General features: G+C 28.8%; 1 long non-coding RNA gene across 1 annotated transcript; it reads right to left on the bottom strand.

The window, feature by feature from the left end:
* Window positions 1–272: 272 nt before the first annotated feature.
* On the bottom strand, window positions 273–2663 carry LOC112749850 (uncharacterized). Its single transcript, XR_003175234.3, has 6 exons — window positions 2408–2663; window positions 2254–2297; window positions 1629–1709; window positions 1070–1200; window positions 607–769; window positions 273–485 (listed from the first exon to the last, which is right to left on the bottom strand). It is a non-coding gene; the product is annotated as an uncharacterized lncRNA (long non-coding RNA).
* Between the last annotated feature and the right edge of the window lie 21828 nt (window positions 2664–24491).

The raw sequence follows: 24491 nt of genomic DNA, 5'->3' as shown, positions 1-24491 counted from the left end.
CAGTTTTGGTAAACCGCTAAAATATCATTTAGTGACGATTTTTTGTAAATTTTGTGGGGGTTTCAGATTAATGTATTGTGGTACTTTTTTACTATTTTTATGGCGGCTTAAAACCCCCAGAAACTTCATTTTTTAATTAAAAAAAAATTAGTCACCTGTGTTAGTTTCAAATGCCCTAACAAACATTTTAATAAAAGTTTTTATCAATTTTCCAAAATTTAACCCCTCATTATTATTCCTCCTAAAATACTCGTCTATTTCTCAACCTTCTATTAGATCATAAATCTCTTTCATTTCATAATTATTTAATATAAGGATGATCAACATTGAATGCAAATATGCAGTAAAAAAAAACACCTTTCCAATACTCATATAATATTTAAATAAAATTCTAGTATGAAAATTAACAAGGATCAAGTAGTCATCATTACACCCTTTTAAATTATGGCTGCATTTTTCTCTTGCCATTGCCCATCCCTTAGAACCTGCAAAATTGCATATAATATAATCGTATTCATTAATGGCAAGAAATTAATCTATGTAGCATATGCATATAATATAGCCAATGAATTTCAGAAACATATGTCTAAGAGAAAGAATAATAACCTTTGTTTTAGGAGCTAAACGAGCCATTAGTGTTGTTGCAGCATTATCAGCATTATTTTCTTCTATGAAATTTATTATTGAGTTTATTACTAGTAGGCCTAAAATTCTGACAAACTCTTGCCAATCAGGACCTTCTCCGTGAAAAATCTCTCCAAATAAGTACCTAATGATTGGCCATATCATGCAATAAAGCAAAAAAAATTAAATAAATAAATAATGAACTTGAGAATTTTTGTAGTGGTTTAAGAATTGGCACATTGTTCAAATAATTGGTACCGATTTTCACATAACATTGTTCAAACAACAAATCCAAAGTATGATGACAAATTAAATGTGTTAATAAACCAATATAACACATTAATAAAAATTACATCACTTTCTTATATATTCATATCAATTGAAGATTTGGTAATTCAGTAAAGATTATGCAGACAAATATAAACAAGAAGAGCAAAATGCATACTTCTTGTAAATACATGGAGCTGATGTCTCTATCTCTATCCTCTCACTCTGTCAAGAGTGATAGCCAAAAAGGGTGTAGAACCTTCATTGACACAGAAGGCAATGTTTTTGCCTGGATATGTGCAAGGTGTTCTGCAAATATTGTAATCACATAGAACAAAATAAAGGTCATTCATTTAGTAATATATAATATCCACAAAACTAAGGATATCTTCAACACGTTGTTTCAAGTTTCTAGTTTCAACCCAAACATAGAAAAACAGTAAGAGTGTCAAGCAGGTGAACAATAAGCGTTTTCATATTCACTTTTCAAACTCAGAAGGATACTAAGTTAGGACCACAAGCAAATTATAAGCACAATGTTAGAGACACATTTAACTCTCAAGACTCTAACAAATGCCAAGACTAAAAAGAATGTAACTAATCTCTTCTTTCCTTTGTTTATAGCAAACTAACTCCCTAACTAACCAGTGATCCTTAAACTGCTATTCTAAGTGGTAATTACTAATTACTCTTGCAAGTTCATTTTGGCCTTTTGCAATCATCTTGAAGATTATTACCTTTGGGCTATCAGAGCCAGAGGTATCCATGTTGGGCTTGAGGAGGGTTCCCTCAAGAAGAACATGATGATCATTGGGTGCCTTGTAAACAACAGCAAGAATACATTTAGTAACAGCAGCACACTTAGCATTCAATACAACATATGAATACATCAATTTCATAAAAATATATTACTATTTTGGATCAAATACTTATAGTATATTTGTTAATAGTGAATCATCATATATAGACTCAAGTTTAGTCTTAACTTGTTTTTTCCTATTCCATTTGTAATTTGACGGCTTCGATTTGTTATGATATAGAGTGTGCGAGGATTAGTAAAATGTGTTAAATCAAAAATGAATCTTGGCATAATTACAAATATGAAACTCAATATTATAAACATTGAAACACTAAGAGAAATGAAAATGTAGGCACATTTAAGTTTAAGATACTTCAGTAAAGGTAGTCCAGAACTTGAGATTTCATGAACTAGATCAAAATCTCAATGAGTACACAGAAATCATAAACTTTTTCTTCCTAATTTTCAGTTAGAATCTACTGTAAATAAATAAAAACTTCTCCATCCTCAACCCTAGAACATGACATTGAAAGCGCACATAACATAAATTATAGACTACTCACCGATTTAAGACGCATCAAAGGCACAAGAACATTGAATAACCTGTCTGAATTTTTGTTATACAAAAGAAGAAGAAAAAACAATGAGGAATTGGAGAAAAGAATAATACTCGAATAGCATGAAATGTAAGATGCAATTAGGTCAAGACAATAGTACTCAAAAGCTTTAACGTTGTGATCAACCAGATCTGGAGAGGAGATGAACTGCAGTGACGACAGAGGCGGCAATGGCTATGGTGGCAAACTTAGGGTTTCAGTGGCGAGCTCTGTCTTTTCTCTGAATCTCTGTTTCGCTAACACTCAGATCTCACTCTCCCCCTGTTTGAGTGGGAGTTTTTCTTTTCGGTGGTGAAGCAAGGGAGTTTTATTTTTAATTTCAAACTAATAGTGGAGTCTTTATTGATTATATCTGCGAGAGTTTTCTAAATTGTTAGAAATAAAATATACTGTGGAAGTTTTTAAAATTCTCACAAAAAAACTCCCATAAAAAAGCATAAATGTTGTAGTGAATTAATTGGAGTAAAAAGACATAAATATATATATGAAAGATTTTTATTACAAAAAAATGTTGAATATTATCGTATTTATTGGTAAATTTATGTAATTAATTCGACAATAATTCATTTATTATTGGATTTACCGACAAAATATATCTAACGGTATAAATGGTTCGAAAAAAATTACCACCGGATTATTTTGTCCAACGGTAATTACCGGTGAATTTTGCATCAGAGTTTGTAATAAATACAACGAAATAAGCGGTTCGTTACCAGTGGATATTTCTTACAGTAATTTTTTGCGAAATATTATGTTTTGTGGCACCCATTTACTGTCGAATTTTTCTGCCGATAAATCTGACTTTAAGAAATTTTTTTACAATTAGTGCACAATTAGTAGTCAAATTAATTTTCTTTTTTTACAAATTAGTATACAAATTCTAAATACCAGAAATCAACTAATGATTTTATTAAAATATCAAGGGTCTGAATATAATAAAAAGTCAAAGAAGTAAAATACAATTACATGGACATAAAATAAATAAAATTTCTAAACCCTACGAATCCAAGTAACCGTTGTCATCGTCGTCTTCCCCCTGCTGAGGCGGCACACTAGGTGGTGGTGTCGGTGCCCCACCAGCAACACCACTATCTCCAAGCATCTGCTCGTTGTACACCGCTATCTGGTCTCGCAAACGCCATAACTGCTCTAGGTCCTCCCTCAGCTACAGCCGAGGGAATCAATGGTTCCCATGCGTGCAAGAAGCTCGTTGTACCTTTCGTCAAACTGCTGAGTTTGTTGGTGAAACTCTTGTGTGAGCTTTTACACCTGCTCCCTCAAATCTACGACTTTCTCGAGATCGGCAAGGCTGGTGGCAGAGGCAAAGCCAAATGAAGCTGCCAATGTGGAGGTGTGGAAGCTGCTGGCAAAGAACGACCCCAACTTGTAGATGCGATTTTTGTAAGGCTCAGAGGCGGAGTCATGCCAAACCCTATCATGATCAACAGCTGAGGAATTGGAGCTGGGTCGTCCCTAGTAGGCTGAGATTGCTGGGTTGCTGCCTCCAATCTCTGTATGTACTATGTAGTCCTCCTGTGTAACACAGGTTGCGATTAGGATGACAGTTAATTGACTTTAAACCAAATATATTTCAAACTTAGAATTAATTGAAAACTCAGATAATAAGCTGTAAACTACTCATTAGCAAATCTCTCATTGTTGGCCTTCAATGAATGGGTATACTTGAAGGTCTCTGCCAATGTTATCTCACACTCCAACAACTTAGACTGCACATATTGAAACCAAATAATAAAATAAATCGAGTAACAATTAATTCAGGTGATAATTAACAAAGATTAGCAAACTACATACCAGCCTGTTCTTCATCTTCATGAATGTTGCCGACCCACCGGTATACTTCGATGACTTCCGTGATGCCCTATTACCTCTGTTCGTCAGACAGTGATACCTGAACCCCTCATTAATACTAAAATGGTTGTCCAATGCCCTTTTAATATTTGGACGGATCTAAATCTTGAGGTGGTCGTGCCTCTCACAAACATCCTGCATCAACTGCTGAAGTCGTCTAGCTATCCGATAACCATAGATTTTCCTGATAATGAGATCATGTTTCCTATCCCATATAAATTTCTCCTGCACAAAGTAATTCAACAACATTAAAATACAGTTAAAATACAATTAATTCAACAACATTAGATTTTTACCGCCCACTTCTGAAACCATCGTTCTTTGGTCTTAACAGGATTCTTCGTATAGCTTGGCCATGGGTTGTCGTACATGGACTTAATCACATTGGAGAGCTTCTGTGTACATGCATTGTTGTTTGGTGTAAACCTATCAATGAAAAACTTAATATTATCAAACACATAAAACATAACAAATTCAAAATAGATTTTGAAATAAAAGACATTAAAATAGTACTCGCGCTGACATGCCATTAGGCCAAATCGTCATCCGTATAACAGACGGTGGTGAAGAGGCATCTGGCAGGGACACCTTAAAGGATTTTGGCGCCGCGGTCTCTATCGCTGAAGTTGGATGGGCATAGCAGAAGGAGCCATGTAGTTGGGGTTCGGGACCATAATGAACTGCTGGTCTGATGGACCTGCCTGTGATGTCATACAGGTTGACGGGTTAGTCGGGTTAGAGGGAGATGACTGAGAAATCCTTGCAGGGGTATCAGTGAAAACCCTCCCTCTACCACGACCACGAGGCCGACTCGTGACACCTCTGCTACCTGTCATCATGTCTGCAAAGAGAATATCAATAAACATTAATCAGCATATACAACACAAATCCTTTAACATTTATATTATTTCAAAGAAATTTTGACATCACCTCCCCTAAAATTGGTCATATATCCACCTTTACGGTTTTCATAAATCCAACTAACCTCAATCCACAACACCAGTCAAAACTCAATTAAATTAACCAAATCTAAAAATATTAATATACATATAAAAGACAACAACAATTTATGGTGAATTTGTACAAAAGTAAAGTTTTAAAGTGTGATATGTAGTGCTTGAAAGTAAGTTCACAAACAAACCTATGTGGCATTATATCACTACATACATACCAAAAACTCAATTATTACAAGAGGCATATTATCGAACACTTGACATTCAAAATCATCAAACATATCAAATAGCACAACCAAGAATTCTTTCAACTCTAATTGGCAAGAAGTCAACATTAACAATATACTAGCTGCAACAATTCCCAATATTTCTAGCAGAATATCTGAAAAAACAATTTTAATCGATCAATTTATTCACAATTTCAAACACTTTTCAACAACTTAAAACCTAATACTTTAAATCTAACCTATCTTAACAACCTAAATCCTCTAAAACTAAAAATTAAATCTAACTCGAGCATAATACTAATTAAAAACTAAAACCTATAATAATACTAAGGATAAATAAAACAAAAAGTGAAATTAACAATAAAATGAAGAAGAACCTTGATGAGCGGATAATTTATACGCTTTTTGGCATTGTTTTTAGGTAGTTTTTAGTAAGTTCAAGCTACTTTTAGGGATGTTTTCATTAGTTTTTATGTTAAATTCATATTTTTGGACTTTACTATGAGTTTGTGTGTTTTTCTGTGATTTCAGGTAATTTCTAGCTAAAATTGAGGGAATTGAGTAAAACTCTGATAGGAGGCTGACAAAGGACTGCTGATGCTGTTGGAATCTGATCTCCCTGCGCTCGAAATGGATTTTCTGGAGCTACAGAACTCCAAATGGCGCGCTCTCAACGGCGTTGGAAAGTAGACATCTAGATCTTTCCAGCAATATATAATAGTTCATACTTTATTTGGGAATTGACGACGTAAACTGGCGCTCAACGCCAGTTCCATGTTGCTGTCTGGAGTCAAACGCCAGAAACACGTCACAACCCGGAGTTGAATGCCCAAAACACGTTATAACTTGGCGTTCAACTCCAAGAGAAGCCTCAGCTCGTGGATAGATCAAGCTCAGCCCAAACATACACCAAGTGGGCCCCAGAAGTGGATTTATGCATCAATTACTTACCTCTGTAAACCCTAGTAGCTAGTTTAGTATAAATAGAACATTTCACTATTGTATTCAGTGTCTTTTGACCACGTTACATCTCTGGACGCTTAGTCCTTAGACCTTGGGGGGCTGGCCATTTGGCCATGCCTAAACCTTTCACTTATGTATTTTCAACGGTGGAGTTTCTACACACCATAGATTAAGGGTGTGGAGCTCTGCTGTACCTCAAGTTTTAATGCAATTACTACTGTTTCTATTCAATTCTCTTTATTCCTATTCTAAGATATTCGTTGCACTTCAACTTGATGAATGTGATGATCCGTGACACTCATCATCATTCTCACCTATGAACGCGCGTGACTGACAACCACTTCCGTTCTACCTTAGACCGGGCGCATATCTCTTGGATTCCTTAATCAGAATCTTCATGGTATAAGCTAGAATTGATGGCGGGATTCATAGGAATCCGGAAAGTCTAACCTTGTCTGTGGTATTCCGAGTAGGATTCCAGGATTGAATGACTGTGACGAGCTTCAAACTCCTGAAGGCTGGGCGTTAGTGACAAACGCAAAAGAATCAAGGGATTCTATTCCAACCTGATTGAGAACCGACAGATGATTAGCCGTGCTGTGACAGAGCATTTGGACCTTTTTCACTGAGAGGATGGGATGTAGCCATTGACAACAGTGATGCCCTACATACAGCTTGCCATGGAAAGGAATGATGTAAGAAAACTGTAATTTGAGCAGTAGGAAAGCAGAGATTCAGAAGGAACACAGCATCTCCATACACTTATCTGAAATTTTCACCATTAATTTACATAAGTATTTCTATCCTATGTTATTTATCTTTATTTCCTGTTTATTATTTATTATTATTCAAAAATCCATAATCAATTATAATCCGCCTGACTGAGATTTACAAGATGATCATAGCTTGCTTCATACCAACAATCTCTGTGGGATCGACCCTTACTCACGTAAGGTATTACTTGGATGACCCAGTACATTTGCTGGTTAAGTTGAACGGAGTTGTGTCCACACATAGCAAAGAGCCACAATAATGATTCCATACAATAACAAAGAGTACTACATTGAGGTGATCACAATTTCGTCCACCAAACCTAAAATGAAGGAGTAGAGAAAAGAATAAAGAAGGGGGCGGTGGTAGTAACGATGGCAGCAGCGACGGAAGTACCGACGGTAGCAGCGACGACAGCAGTGACGGGAGAATGTTGGAAGGCCGGCGAAAGTGGGAGAGGGTTAGAGAGAGAGTGGGTGCAGAGGCTAAGGGGAGAGGAGGCGGTATGGGCTACAGAGGGGCTGCCGGTAGCGGCGAGGCTGACGGAGGTGGGGAGAAGGTTAAAGAGAGAGAGTAGGAGATGAAAGGGTAGAGAGAAGGGGGGATTCGAAATGAAGGGGGGCGATAGTTTGCTTTTCGAATTTTTGTGTTCGTTACTGTCAGATTTACTGGTGGATAAATCTGACGGTAACGCATTGCAGGTCACCAAAACGTTGCGTTCCACTAATTGGGCTTACCAGTGGAAACATCCCTTGCTAAATTTTGCGCCTATTTTTTCCATTTTCACTCCAATTATTACTAGCGAATCTACTGTCGGAAACGAAAATTCGCCGGTAATGATTTGACCTTACGAATTCGACACCTAAACCGTCGGTAAAGTTGATGCTAATGTGCGACACCAAAGATGTTTTTCTTGTAGTGTTTTGAGGTCACAAAAGTACACACGACATAATTGAAATTTTAATGTACACACCAAAGATGGCTAACGATGGACAAAACTAACCTGCCATTAGAGAGGCTCTGTTTCCATTAAGTTTAGCGTATACGTGACCATTAAAATGGTGAGTTGGCACTCCTTATCATTGTTTAGGATATCTGATGTAAAAAATAACAATTTTACTTATTTTAAAATCAACAAAATATTATTTTTAAAGGGTAGAGTGTCATTTTTGATCCCTAAATTGATTGAATTCTAGTTTTACAAAATTCTTTAGAGGTGTCAAACTAAGGTGAAAGGTTGAACACATGTCTGGGTTTGAGAATTGGAAGAGAGTACTTTTACTAAAAGACAGCTTAAGTGTCATTGGCGGATCATCTACTGGAACTGCGTCAAAGAGAAAGAAGAAAAAAAATACCTTTTCAATGGTGGTAAATGCTACCATAGCATTGAGGTGATGTTGTTAAAGTAGAAAACCATGGAGAATCCAAAGAGATAGTTCTTTCATTGTCCTTTGTATAAGGTAATGCGTCTACAACTTGGTTCCAAACTGTGTTTATTGGAAATCGTTCTTTAGACTCATGTCTTGTTCTATTCATCTTTAATGAAGCAGAAACCTGATATGAAATGTGAGTATTTCGTCTGGTTTAAAGAAGTCAAAGATGAGTATAGAGATAAAGCGACTTTGGATGCTAATTTGTTGTAACATTTACTTTATTTGCGCAGGGGGGAGGGGGACAGAATGCTATTTTGAGTCAGGAGATGGACTCAGATGATGCAACTGTGAAATTGACGTTGAACTTGAACAATAAGATGAACGTTGAAATTAGCGACCTTAGGAAGTTGATAATTTGATTATATACGGGAATGGTTATTTGAGATTCTGCTTAAAAAAATGACACTCTACCCTTGATAATAATATTTTGTTGATTTTAAAATAAGTAAAATTGTTAATTTTCATATCAAATACCCTCAACAATGATAAGGAGTGTTAATTCACCGTTTTAATGGTTACATATACCTTAAACTTAATGGAAATGAAACTCCTCTAATGGCAGATTAGTTTTGTCCATCATTAGCCATCTTTAGTATGTACATTGAAATTTTGATTATGTCGTGTGTACTTTTGTGACTTCAAAAATCTTTCATATATATTTTTGTCTATTTACTCGAATTAATTGTGTTACATTGTAGGAAATTTTATCCAAAGATTTTGTTGGTTCTTTCTACATATTTCTGGTAGTTATGTGTGAAACCTTTAAATGGAATTCAGATTTGTGACAGATTAATCCTTCACCTACTAAATTTGGAGATACCGTAAAAAAAAAATGTAAAACCATCACACATGCACACAAGGCAACAGTTGTCGTGGTTTTAAACTTCGTAGATTAGATTCTCATTCACGTAGAAATCAAATGAACCCATCTTTCACATCCTTCACATATATATAAAGAAAAAGCCGTAGGCACTAAAGGATTATTGAATTCTTGTTGAGAGAGAAAAAAAAAGGCATGGAATAAGAAAGAAGAGGAGAAGACATGAATAAGAAGCAGAAGCAATTAGCGAGTGATGAGGTCCGGAGTTGTCGGTAACCAGCAATAAGGAGGCGGCAAACTTGGGTGAAAGTGATGGAGAACTTGCCAAATCTATCGTTGCATATGCTGAATGGTTTTTTGATGGTTTTGTTATTGTCGATGTAAAAGTGAGTGAAAAGAAAAAGGGTGAAAGGGAGAGTGTGGTGTGAGAGGTTTTTTTTTTTTTTTTACTTATTTATAGTCCAAGAGATTATTGGCTGATGTTGGCTTATAAATCGAATAACATTTAAAGTTGATACTACGTTATAAATCCGTTATGAAAGAATTACATATGCAAATAATTACTATAACCAACCAATAGGCCGGGTCTAATTTTTCTAGGCCACTTATAAAATAAAGTAATTGAGGTTAGAAGTGAGGTATGTTGAAGATTTTATTTCTATGTTTAATTTAATATTTTTTTAATAGTTCATTATAAACTCGACTCATGAAGAGGAGAATCACACACTAAATAATATTTATCAATGTGATTAATTGCTCCCTTTAGCATTGCCATCAAACGTACTTAAACTATTAATGAATATTATTGAACAAGAACATCAAACTAGCTCATTACACATAAACTTAGCACACCTAACAGCAATTATACAACAAAAAGTGAAATATCTATTTAGATGAACTCAACACTTTTAGATTGCTCCATCCATGCTTTAGTTTCCTGTAGGCTATATTTTCCAGTGTTGTATATATTTGTGACAATTCTTCCTATTGTTTTTTTCATTTGAAGTTTTTTATTTCTTATATATATCATTGTGATATTTTGGACCAAATTTTTGAAGTAAAAAGTTTTTGTTTCTCAAAAACCTTATTTTCCATGTTGAGTTTAGTTTGAGATAAAATAAAAAAACTGATTTAATCGTCCGGAATGTTTTTTTGCAAATATCTATATTTCGTGTTTTCCATCAATCGAAGTATTACCTTTCCACTTGATAGATCGAGCTTAAACGACGGATATTGGACGTGTTATATCCAAGGGAGATCAACTACACCAAAACATGTGTATATGATATATGCAATGAGTACAAATATATACATTTAGTTTGGTTAATTTGGTGTGTGAAAATATATATTTTTCTTTTTTAGAAAATATTATAAATAGGAAAATTTTATATCATGATACAAAAGAGTTATTTGTAATAATCTATTGGCTGACGATAGTGCTATAATGGTACCATGTTTTCAAATTCAATTTTTACCGTCTTAATTTTTAAAGAGCAATGTTATGGTGGTAAAACTAATATTTTTCAACAGGTGTTAAAATGAGCTAGCCATACTATATGATAAACGCGTGTTGCTGTTGGTGTGACAAAAAATCAAAAAGTAAAACAGTAGAATACAGTAATTGGTCAGGATAGTGTCGGGTAATTAAACCAAAAAATTTGTATAAATTAAAGTGGTTATAGCTTGTTAATTTTTATTACAATTGGGTTTTTCCTTTTTTTGTTCTAGCTGAGATTTTTTGATAAGTAAGTAGACTAATTAAGGTGATTGGAATTACATTGTGTAGGAATAATTCAATATTTTGAAAATAAAAATTTTAATACTAATACACTAACTAATACTCCTACATAAAAAACTTACTTCATAAATTCTTATTTAATAATAAATGGTTGAATTGTTATCAAATAAATTAAATATTTTTTTAAAATATCAACTAAAATAATATATTTACAAATCTAATTTTTTATTTTTTAATAATATAAAATATTTTTTATTATTTTAAATTGGTTATCCTCTAATACACATTGAATCAACCTTGTAACAATGATTTAATACGGTTAATTAAATAATAACATTCTTACTCATTTAAAAAAACACAATCTAATTTATTTTATTTTTAAATTATAAAATTAAATTTTTTGCAGATTTATTTTTAAATCATTTAATTTATACTCAGATTTTTCTAATTTTAAATTAATATTCATTCATTTTAAAAATTATAAAGTAATTTTTTTTCTAAAACCAAATATACATCACTAGCAATATAAACATATTGTATGACTATGTTTATTTTTATATTGCGTACTTACTGCATATTACTATAAGCACCTGATAAAAAATATTAGCTTCAGCATCATAGCACTGGTTATTTTTAAAATGTATAAAAAGACAAGAATTTTGGTTTTAACATTGTGTTTTTATTTGTCTTTTTACAATCGTACTGATTTCTATGTTTATTATTGTATCTATATTTTTGTTTCGCAAGAATAAATAAATAAGTAAATAAATAAATAGTTTTATTTTAAGTATTTGTGATTTTATTATATAAATTTGAATTTTTTAAATTTTAAATTTTTATTTTTGAAGGTAAAATGTGATCTTTCATTTTTAAATAATTTTTTTTATATTTTTTCTTAGTCCTATTTATAAAATAAATGATAAGAGATTAATTTTATATTCTAAAATAAAATTCAAAATTTAGAGAATCTAAATTCTTATTAAATATATTATTTATTAAAATAAAAAAATATTTTAAATATTTTATATAATTAAAAAATATATTAAAATATTAATTTGTATTTTAATATCAATAAAATATTAAGATATTATGAAAATTTATCTAAAAATACTTTATATTTTTTATATACATGTTCTAGCATCTCACAAAAAATTAAAATTAGTCTATCTTCGTGTCCTATATCATATCATATCTTATGTCGGTCGCAATATTTTTGTTTTATACCAATAAGTTATTGTATACACAAGACCAAATTCGAACTCTTAATATTTATTTAAGTAAATAAGTGACCAATCACTTGAACTCAAGTTAGTTTAATATCTTGTAATTTTATGTATATATATATTGGGTAGTTTTTTTTTTTTTTTGTCAAGATATTGGGTAGTTTATACTTTATAGGTCACATATTAATCTCCCAAAGTATATTACCAAAAGGCCAGAATGTATGTACTAATGAAACACTTTTTTGCTGGTCTAGCAATAATAATGGCGGCTATTTTTGCAGTTAATTACTCATTATTAAGCCCATATGCCTTTGGTTTTGGGTTTCTGCTTTCGGTGTAAGGTGCATATGATAAGCCCTTGTTTAATATAATTTTGCTGAATGATTAATAAATCCAGAACATATTACCAAAAAAATGTCAAGAAACAGTCTCATTACAAAAAATCAAAATTAAAAGAAAAGTCACGAAAAGGAATATAATTATCAATTTCTTGGTGAACTATAATCAAACTAGGTGTTATATTATGATTTATGAACGAGAACACCCAATGAAAATTCAGTACATTATAAATCCTAGGGTATATTAATTTCCCATTTATTTGTTTTTTGGTAACAGTTCTCATTGTTTTTTTTGGGATACTACCCTATTTTTGGTCATATGGATGCTACTTTTGTTTCTGTGTTTCTGTCAACATGAACACAAAAACATGAGGCCCAAAAATGAGAACCAGGTCCATACCCTCGAATACTGCAGAGACACCAAGCGGGTGATCCTCCCAAGCAAGCAAATTTCATTTTCATTTTTCACTGAGTATCAAATCTGGAAGAAGTGGTTAAAAAACATAGACCCAATCTATTTGTGCCAATTTGCATACGATTTAGAAAAAGTCAAGACCCACAAAAAAAATCAACTAAAAAAAGAGAAGAACCAACTCTCTTCCAAACAAATAAAATAAAAATAAATAATAATAGAAAATTATTTTTTTCCAACTAATATCAATAATTTTTTTAAATTTATTTTGTTTATCTTAAATTTTATACCCTAAAACTCTAAATCATAAATTCTTAACTTTAAATCTTAAATTCCAAATTCTAAATTCTAAATTCTTCAAAAAATAAAATTTTTTAAAATTATAAAATTAACCGACTAAAAATTTCTCCTTATACTTTCTCATAAAAATTCTCCCGCTTTAATTTCTTTTCCCAAATTTTGATCTGTACTAACAACTTTTCATACATAAAGCTGTTTAAACATTATGTGTAAATTACACTAACATCTTGTGAGGATAGGTGATAATGTGATATTACACACGACTTTCTTCAACTTGTCTTGTCAACAATGTTATTTATATGTGTTATTCTATTTTTGTTAACAAAGAGAATTGAGTTTGCAACTATTTTTTAGTATCTACATTTTGTTTTATCAAATTCATCTCTCTCAGACAACTCTTTGTGTCTTGTTTGTCAAGATGTTTGTGTTTATAAAGAATGTTAGTATTTTTAAAAGAAAAATATTAGGTGACTTTTTCTTTATTTATCTTGTATTTGAATTAACATGGACTAATTCAATATAACTTAAGATAATTCCAATCTAATTCAATTCAGATTATAAATATAAATTTATCAATTAGTTGTCTCATTGTCTTGATCAATATATATATTCTGTTAAGAACTACTTACAATGCGGGATGATGAATAGGTTGGGAGCCACCAATCAATTGTCGACTTGAAGTCGGATGGAGAGAGTGTGCCTACAAAGAATCAAAGATTCCAATAATGAAGTGTGTGTTTAGATTTTGATTGGTAAAATTGGAGTTTGAATAAAGTGATTTTATAAAATTGATTTTGGATAGAAGTAAGTTTGTGTCAATATGATTTATGTTTGGTAATTTTATACTAAAATTGATTTTGATAAAATAAATATTGTTTGGATAATATTAGTTAAAATTACTTTTAGATAGATAATTACTAAAAAGGATATGACATTAAATTATAATGTTATTTTTTTTATATATATTTAATTTTTTTATAATTTTTTCTTATATATTTTTATATAGTATATTTTTAGTATTTTTAGTACTCTTTTTTAATACGTTATAATTTTTTACTATTATTATTATTTATGATTAATTTTTTTGTTTAATTTATTTTACCTAATGGGATCAATAAATTATATTATAAAAAGATAATAATAAATATAATACACAAAAATTACCATTATAAAAATATATAATGTCAAATAAAAAATTAGTAAAAAATATAAATAATAAATAATAGAAAAAAGAACTCATGTAAAGAGAAATAATAAGAATTCTATAAGTAATATAATAATATGTATAAAGAATAAAGTTGGTAAAAGAAAAATAAAAGTTAAATGTTAATGGCTAAAAGCCCGTTAGTGCAACGCAGAAACTATAAATTCTTACTTCTTGTAAACGTGGTTTTGTAACCAAAATCACTTCTGCGTTTATAGATAGAAAAATTAGCCAAACCAAAAATAGAAGCGTTCAAGAAGTTGTAATGTACTTTTCCTCTTTCAAGGTGATTGCCAAACACACCCTAAGTCATTTCAAAGTTCATGAGAAGCATATATTAGAGCTAAAGAAGATACCTCTTGGGTATAGTGAGATAGTCTTTTGTGGTAAGATTCTTTTGGAATCTTCTCATGATTCTCTCTCATTTTAATGGGATACCATCTTAATTTATTTTGTCAGGTAAATTGGACAATTTCTAATCTTTAAGTACTACAGATAGATTAGACAATCTTCAATCATAGATACTATACAACACATTCACACACTTCTCATATACTTATCAGATTTTTTTCTGCTCATTTGTAATCAATAGAACTTGAACCCAAAATCTTTAGATTTAGATGGAGAGAAAGAGACTATGTTATATAAGATATAACTCATTAATTCTGAACGTACTCGTTGGATCAAGACGTGCGTTAAGTCCAATGTGAGTGCTGAACCAATGGACCGTAACAATATATATTTTAAATTTTCATATCCTACATAAAAAATAAAAGTTGACCTAATATAATTCGAGATACTCATCAGTCAAATTATTTTTTGAATTGGATTTAAAATCAGAAAAAATGAGACATAATTCGATTCATAAAAAGAATGACAGTCAATGTTTTGTAGCTAATAATCAGCTAATATTTTTAAAAAATTTTCTTTTCTTTTTTTAATTTTTATTTATTTATTAATTTATTGTTTGATTGTTGAACTAAAAAATTGATATGTTAACAAAAAAAAAGTTTATTTATATGCGGAAAGTTGTTAGTTGAGATGCTAGAGTTGTCATTTTGGTGTTGAAGCATTATTAACTAACTCCAATATATTATAATTGAAATTGAACGAAGAAATCTACCAGAAAAAGAAAGACAAAATAAGTAAAGAATAGCAGAGACCACCATCCTGTTTTTATTGCCTACGCAAATCAAACATATCACAGCTCACAAATTCAGCTTTTAGCATGTCATGGTGTTCCCCAACCACCTCTTTTGTTAATTAATTAATATAAAGCAGCATACTCCATTATTAAACAATTCTTTTCATTTTCTTTTTCTCTCTTTATTTTTATTTTCTTTATTTTCTTCTTTCTTAGTTTTTCGTCTCCAAAGTTTAATAATGAACTGATTTCGGACAAATTTTACAAATAAAATTTAAATTTTGGGAAGTTATTTTAAAGTACAGGCATATTATTTACCATTCGAATATTATGGGCTTAGATTATTGAACTTAACTTTTCTTATTCTCAAATAAATAAATAACACTATTACCACCCCCTTGTTTGCTATTGAGAAATATTAATGTGTTTTAAATAAACATTTAATATGTTCTTTAAGAATATACCAACTTTTAATTTTTCTCCACTATGGCCTTCAACATGGGAATCAGAATCTCCCTATAAAATATTCTACTTAATGAGAAGAGAGAGACGAGAGTTGATCCTCTCCAGTAAAAAAAAATTGAATAGTATATAGTGTTTGATCTCACCTTTAATCGCTTTTTTTCTCTTATTTAATTTTAATTTTACTTATAAAATTAAAAATAAAAAATCACATTTTATTTTCTCAAATGTTAAAAAAATAAAAAAATTCATTTCCAGAAAAAGAGTATGCGGTGGCTTAACAAAATCACATATTGACACATGTTGCATTTAATAGTTAGGTTAGAACACCAACACAAAAATGAAAAAGGTAACATTAAGTAATCCATGATTTTTTTCAACTAACATAAATAATCACCGATCAAATAAAAATATATTATATTTTTAAATTATTTATCTAAATCTTAATATTAGAATAACTATTTATACACTTAATAAAATAAATATCCGATATATTTATTGTTTATATTGTTTAATATTTTCATTATCTATTTATACTTTTTCAATAAAAAAACTTGTATCGTGTTGTTTTTACTTTTTCAAGAATATGTGAAATTTGTTTTTGTTATCTTATATAGTTAGGAATTTCACTATAAATCCAAATATTTTTATTAATTAAATTTAATTAAATTAGTTTAAACTCAATAAAAATTACTCATATAAAATAGGCATAAATCACACAATTTTTTTTGCGTTTTTTCTTCTTCATGATTTTCTATTGCTACTATTGTTACTATTTTTTTATTTTTTGTTATCTTCTTCTTCCTTTTGGTGTTATTATAGTATTTTTTTGTTTTGTTTTATTTTTATTCTTTTTAAAAGAGGGTAAAAAATTATGAAAATGTTAAACCAAAAAGAGAATATGAAGAAAAAAAGATGACGACCATTACAAAAAAAAAGATAAAAATTTTAAATTTTGTAGAATTTATTAAAAAAAATAATACCAAAGTTTTTTAAGCTCAACAAAAAAAATTTTTGAATTTTGATATTGATATTTTTTAATGGTGACACGAAATTTCTTAATTAATTAGAAGTGATAAAAAATAAATATAATACTGAAATTTTTTAACCATGACACTAAAATTTCTTTTAATATATCTTCTCCATTACTTTTTCTTTATATTTTATCTTCTTTTTCGTTTTCCTAATATGTTCTTCATTTTTATATTTTGTTATTGATACAATTTTTTTGTATCTTCTTTTGTTTTACTTAAAAAATTGAGTATTTGATCTAAATAAATTTATTTTAAAATTAAATTGTATACTCCTAAATCTTCAATAACAAACTATCTTATAATATGACATGGAGATCAATTTAAATTCTATGTTTATTATGGTAAAATTTCAGTATTTTATATAATAAATTTTGGTATTATTTTTATTTTATTTTCATATTTTATATAATTAATTTCAATATCATTTTTCATCATCATCATTATTTTTTGTGTTCTATTTTTTTATTCTTCTCCTTTATAAATTTTTAAAAAAAATACAAACAAATAAAAAAATCAAAGAACAAGAAGACAATGTATAATAATAAGAAGAAAACAATGCTGATGATGACGTTATCGTCTCGTCGAAGATGAAATAGGGGAGGAAAAAAATTAAATGAGAAAAGAAGAAAGAATAAAGAAGAAAAAAAGAAAGAAGTAAAAAAAAAAAACAAACAAAAAAATGTGTATATATCATGACCGGATTGAATTTAATTACTTAAAAAATTTAGTTGTCTAGAATTAGTATATAGTTAATTATTCTAATTTATTTAAAAAATATATTTTATTTATATTTTATATCTGTTATTAAATTATTAAGTAATTATTCAAATGAAGATGGTTAGAATTGTCTTCAGATAAAGATGTAGATTCAATAATTATCTATTATGTTGTGTGTTAGAGTATAACTAGAATTAATTATAATATTAGATCAATTAATATTTATTTAGCATATGTTAAATAATTTTAATAAATATTAACTAATTTTAATATTTTAATTGATTCTAATTATACTATAACATTGAAATTCAACCAAAAAAAAATTCAGTTTATCTCTAAGGAACATCTAGTTATAATATAAAGAAAACAAATAAGTTAGACGAGTTCAATTTAAATAAATCATTCCTTAAAATAAATATTAACATTTTTTATTTTCTATTAGTTTGAATAATATGAGATTCTGTTAATAAAAATTAGGTCAATAATCTAACGGTACTATAGTACATTTAAATTGATACACTTTATAAACAAAAAAAAAAAAAAACCTCTAACAAAAGAAAGATACACTATTTATTTAGAATACTTTAACGTTTAAACAATTTATCTCTTATTTTCATTTATTTGAGTGTCAGAATATTTTTACAAATGCTGAACGCATCTGTTCTATCTCGAAATCGATATATACCTAGTCAATTATTGAACCTTGGTATATATAACTCTAGTCTATGAGTTTCTCCCCATAAATTAACCTATACATACAAATGTTAGAATAAAGTAGAAGTGTAGGAGTTAGTAGTAGAAGTGCTTTGATAGACAAGTTGCAAGAAAAGTTGCTTCTTTACCAAAGGGAAAGTGGAGATTTTGTCATTTATCATGGAGAAACTTTTGTATGTACCAAATTTTAATTATTTTTTGTTTCTTTAATTTGGGCCTTTCAACTTTTCGTTTAGTGGGTGTGGGACCAAAACTACTATATGTATATAGGTGCAAGCATTATAAATTTGGGGAGGGGGCTAGTGTTACTATACCCCATTCACAGAGGTTGGAAAAGCAAATAGCAACAGCAGAAGTAGAGAACAAGAGTATTTTTTTTTATTTGATTTTTTATAGATAAAAATTTATTTGGTGAATTCCACACTAATAATATTATTATTATTATTAATTCGGACCTACCATCTGATAGCTGTACTCTTAAAAAAGTAGTTCAGTATTTATTCATTTTGTATCAACACAAAGTTCGAAAAAAAAAACGCAATAGAAAGAATAATATAATAATTTAACGACTTGAATCTCTAGTTTTCAGATCACATGAAAACAAAGCAAGCGTTTTAAACATCAGTAAAAATATTTATAAATTACTAAGTAAAGTCACACTCACATCAATAATAAAAATATTAAATAAAGTTACATTTTAATAAAATATAATTTTTTTTACTAACTTAATTACTAAACATCTTTACGTGCCATTTGTTTAATACTTCCATGTATTTTAAAAAATTAGACTGTGTTCCCACATGTTAATTTACAGAATATAGATTTGTGAATATGTCTATTTCATAATCGAAGATGAAAAAGCGCAATATTATATTTGCAAAACTTGTTTTATTTTAAAAATAGGATATTAACTCTTTTCTATTCACCGAAGTTTCTAGTATTTGCCTATCAAATTTGTTACACACGTTGATATCCAGAGAAAAACTGTAAGATTATTCATGATCATTTTCTCTTTTGGGATTTGTTATAATTTTAGTGCTCTCTTTTTCATAACTTTCCCTTTGATTTGAAGTACCAATCAACGTTATATACAAATATATTTTCCCTTTACATTAAGAATTTTTTTTATGATGGTATACTATTTTTTTTATAATTTTTTTTTTGTTCATAATCCGCACTATAGGGTGCAGCACATTATACTTTACTATTTGGTCATAGTTCATGATAGTTTACTATTTTTTATTTATATCTTGCATTTCATTCATAATTTACGATAGAGTGTAGTAGATTATAATTATGTGTGTTTTGAGTGTAATCCATAATATTTTATAACGAATTACGTGTAAATAGTAATTAAATTGTGGTAGGGTGTAATACTTTTATATAGAATTAGTTTAGGTCAATAATATAACTTGTTTTAAAAAATTGTATTTGCGTAATTTTAATCTCTAAATAATTTATTTATGTAAAGTGCCCGAATTAAAATGTAGTAAAAATCTACCTAGTATATGTTAGAATTTTTATTCTAATCGTGGTCTAATTTATTAATATAAAAATTAGTTTAGGTGGTGTTATAATTATTAATTAATTATATTGGCAGTTGGTCTGTTCTTTGATGAAAAAAATATGATTGTTCATAAATTTTATAAAGTTTGGATCCCTAATTTTGATCACATAACAAAAAACAAACACATTTTAATTCTATCTGGCATTATGATTCAAGAATTGGAAGTTTCAAATTAAATCAAAGAATTTATTGGTAATGACTGGAGGTACCTAAATTACTAGTTTTATAAAATATCTAACATGTGGTATCAGAATAAAATTGTCCCTGCGTTACTATTTCAAAATTTAATTACTATGCATTATTTTATAAATTGTTTTAAAAAAATGTATAATATGAATTTTGAATCTTCTAAATATTGCTAAAATATTTATTCATTAGATCATCTCGACCTTTGATATTATTCATGTTATTGAATTTATTTATTTGATGATTATATTTGCATAAAATATAAATTCTTTCGCTGCATATAATATTGTGATTAATATATAATTTATTAAGGAGTAGTCACAACATCCTTGATAATAATTATGTTAAAAGAAATCACATAAATATTAATATGGTATATTTGTAATTGTTGTGAATATATAATGAATTTACCCACGAAAATTTATTATGTTATTCACATATAATTAAGTTCAAATAGAAAATATTTACTTCTTAATTAGCCTAGAGGTATTCAAAAGTAGTATTTTATTTTCTAATTTCAATACTTTAGTTAATATAGTGAATATTATGTGTGTTAAAATTCTTGTCCACAACTAGATTTTAATGACACTATGATTCAGATTTATTTTGATATGACTTGCATTGGTATGTATTATCATATCTTATGGATTTTGATGTATCTATTTAAACTTGAGTAATGTTAGCATGATTTATTATTTGCAGCAGTAATGATATCTGAAACTGTATCTGAAGTTCATTTGTTAAATGGTGACAACTATAAAGAATGAAAAGATAAGATTCTCTTTCACTTAGGGTGTGCAGACTTTGACTATACTCTTTGTAGGGAAGAGTCTCCAGCACTTACTAATACTAGTTTTCGAGTCTATGCAGCATTATACGAATGGTGGGAGAAATTCAACCGTTTAAATATGATATTCATTAAATTTCATATCTCAGCTAGTATTCAAGATTCAATTATGTGCTCTTTTATCTTAATTAATTATTGATAAAAAAATAGTCAATAAATTAAAAGGTGTTTGCTACGGTACGATGATAAATTCATACGTATCGATACGTTTAAAATATGGACAAATAATAACAATCCACGTGGAATTTATTTTCCACATTAACATTTGATTTTTGTTTTTTTAAATATATATTATATCACCACTTTCACTAATACACCCCTTTAATTAAATAAAATAAAAAATATTTTTATTTAATTTTATAAAAAGTCTTAAACATCCTTATTTTATTTGATTAGATAAAAATATCCTTTTAAATTAACGAAATTTTAGAATTCAATTAATCCTAATTTTATAGTTTCAAATATTTTAAACAACAAAACAAAAATATATTAAAAAAATAAAAAATCAAAATTTCTTCATCTTCTCCAATTTCTCTAATCAACGGGCCTCTTCTAAGCAAAACATATTAAAGAAACAAAAAATCAATCGTTCTTCGTCTTCTCCAATTACCCCTCCAAAATAAAACAGTAAAAATTCCAAATCAAAACCCTAGATTCTTTGCTGCTTAGCAAAGCCCTAACATTGTCTCTCTCTTCAAATTCATTCAAACAAACACAATAGCTATCGGCTCTGCTTTTTCACTCTTGTACTTTCACACTGCCATCCACTTTAACGCATCCTCATCTAAGTCGCTACCAATTCTGGTTGTGGTGGTTGTTGAGACGTAGTATTGATGCCACCAAGTTTTGACTTTATGGATTGAGTCGTCATCGTCATCGTTGGGGTTCTCTCTGCAGCGGCTATAGTAGTAACTTGCAAGAATAAAACCGGTGGCCAAGATCCCCGCCATGACAATTATAAGAGGGGAAAAATTTGGCCTTGAATCAGGTAGTGCTGTTGAAAATCAATGGTTTGGGACTTTCACCGCTTTGTTTTAGAAGGGTAATTGAAAAAGATGAAGAACGGTCGATTTTTTGTTTTTTTTATATGTTTTATTTAGAGGGGGCACAGATGATTAGTGAAATTGGAGAAGATGAAGAAATTTTGGTTTTTTGTTTTTTAAATATATTTTTGTTTTGTTGTTTAAATTATTTGAAACTATAGAATTAGGATTAATTGAATTCTAAAATTTTATTAATTTAAAAGGATATTTTTGTCTAATAATCAAATAAAAGAATGATGTTTAAGATTTTTTATAAAATTAAATAAAAAAATATTTTTTTATTTGTATTTAATTAAATGGATGTATTAGTAAAAGTGGTTATAATATATATTTAAAAAAAAACAAAAATTAAATATTCATATAAAAAATAATTTTCACATTATTTATTATTATTTGTCTATATTTTAAATCTATCGGTACGTATAAATTATTATCGTACTGTAACAAACATCAAATTAAAATATCAAAATATGTTTGTTAGTTAAATTCCACTTAACTAATTGATGAGAAGATTTCCTTTCCATATAACTAATGGAGACAATTTTAATTAGTATTGATTTGTGAAGATTTAAATTCTTTGAGTAAAAGAGAGAAGTTACTTAGTCATGGCAACACTTAAAGTGCCACTTGGCTTCTAGTGTCACACTCCAATGGAAGCTTTTTTATTGCGTTTTAGTGTAAGTGATGGAGGGATCTATTTATGCTAGAATTTGGAGGAATAAAATTTTTATCACGTGAGATTTGTGAATAATGAATGATGTGTAGGACGAGGATGATTGTGAGTATGGGAGGCTATAGATAAATTAGAATAAGGTAAAGCTTAAGTTTTATTCTAATTTTATTGGTGAGTTTTTTAGAATTTTATTTTATTTTATGTGCAAGTTTGAAATTCTTGCACCAAAATCATATTTCTGGAATAACTTTTTACTTGATCTAATCTGTCTAACTCAGGAAAGAAATAATAAATTTATTTTAAAACAAGTACAATATGTAATTTTTAAATATTTTACAAACATGTATAATAATATTTAAATTTATAAAACTAAGTCCATATTAACATTAAAAACAACATAATCATAGTGTAAAAATTAAAAGATCATCAAATCCATAATAACAAATAAACCACATGAATAATATTAAAAGTTTTATTTTTTTTCAACACCAAATGCAACTATATATATATATATAATATATATATATATATATATATATATATATATAATACATAATGAGAGAATACAAAAAAAAATAACATATTTTTTTAGTCTCTATCTCTTTTTAATGAGTGTCATAAAAAAAATGAAATTTTTGGTCGTTTTGTTAAGTATATGATGGACAAAATTGTTATTATTTTTAAGTTTTAACTAAATGCAATATCTAACTGTATTTAAATATTATTTTATCGTACTTAAACTCAAACTGAGATATAGTGCCAAACTTCAAAATATGACCCAATTCTTTGGATATTTTTTAATCATGTAGTATTGGTATCTGCTAAAAATATTTCGACTCTCAAATAAATGTATAGTCAACTTAATATTTTTTGAAAAACTATTTAGAAGTTGATTTTTTCTTCTTATTTCTTTTTTAAAAATGTTGTTTTATCATCACAGAAATGTACAAGCGTTATCTATAAAAATATGTAATCAATCTACGAATAGCTATTCGATCAATAACGTGTTAGTTGAGTGTTATATTAGTTCAAATTATAACAAACAGATCAAATACTGTTATTATATCATGTGTTGCAACTATACTCAAGCTTTAGCAGCTTAGGCATAGTTAGAAACTCCCCCCCCCCCCCCCAAAAAAAAGGTTTAATTATTCTATTGATCCCTATAGTTTCGCGAAATTTTCAATTAGGTCCTTATATTTTTTTTTTCCTTTCAATTGGATCCTTATATGTTAATTTTTTTTCAATTTAGTCCTTGCCGTGACAAAATCGTTTGAGATAACAGAATATTCTGTTCGAAAATAGAATATTCTCCTAATTAGATTAGAATTACTAATTAAATTCAACCCCATCTTTTTAAAATACCAAAACTAACCCTTAGCATTTTGTACTAAAAATGGAGAATCCTAGCGTCTACTCTGCTCTGCTCTTCGGGTGTCAATGTTGATGGTAGAATCTTCAAGAAACGCCCTATTCTAATCTCAGGTTCAGTGGGGAGCTATAGAACTTATTTGGCTGATGGTCAGAGAACAGGTGAGATATTCAA

This window comes from Arachis hypogaea, chromosome 2 (genome assembly GCF_003086295.3).
Source record: "Arachis hypogaea cultivar Tifrunner chromosome 2, arahy.Tifrunner.gnm2.J5K5, whole genome shotgun sequence".
Lineage (NCBI taxonomy): Eukaryota > Viridiplantae > Streptophyta > Magnoliopsida > Fabales > Fabaceae > Arachis > Arachis hypogaea.
The sequence above is the reverse complement of the archived record's forward strand: the minus strand, read 5'-3'. Positions and strand labels throughout refer to the sequence as shown.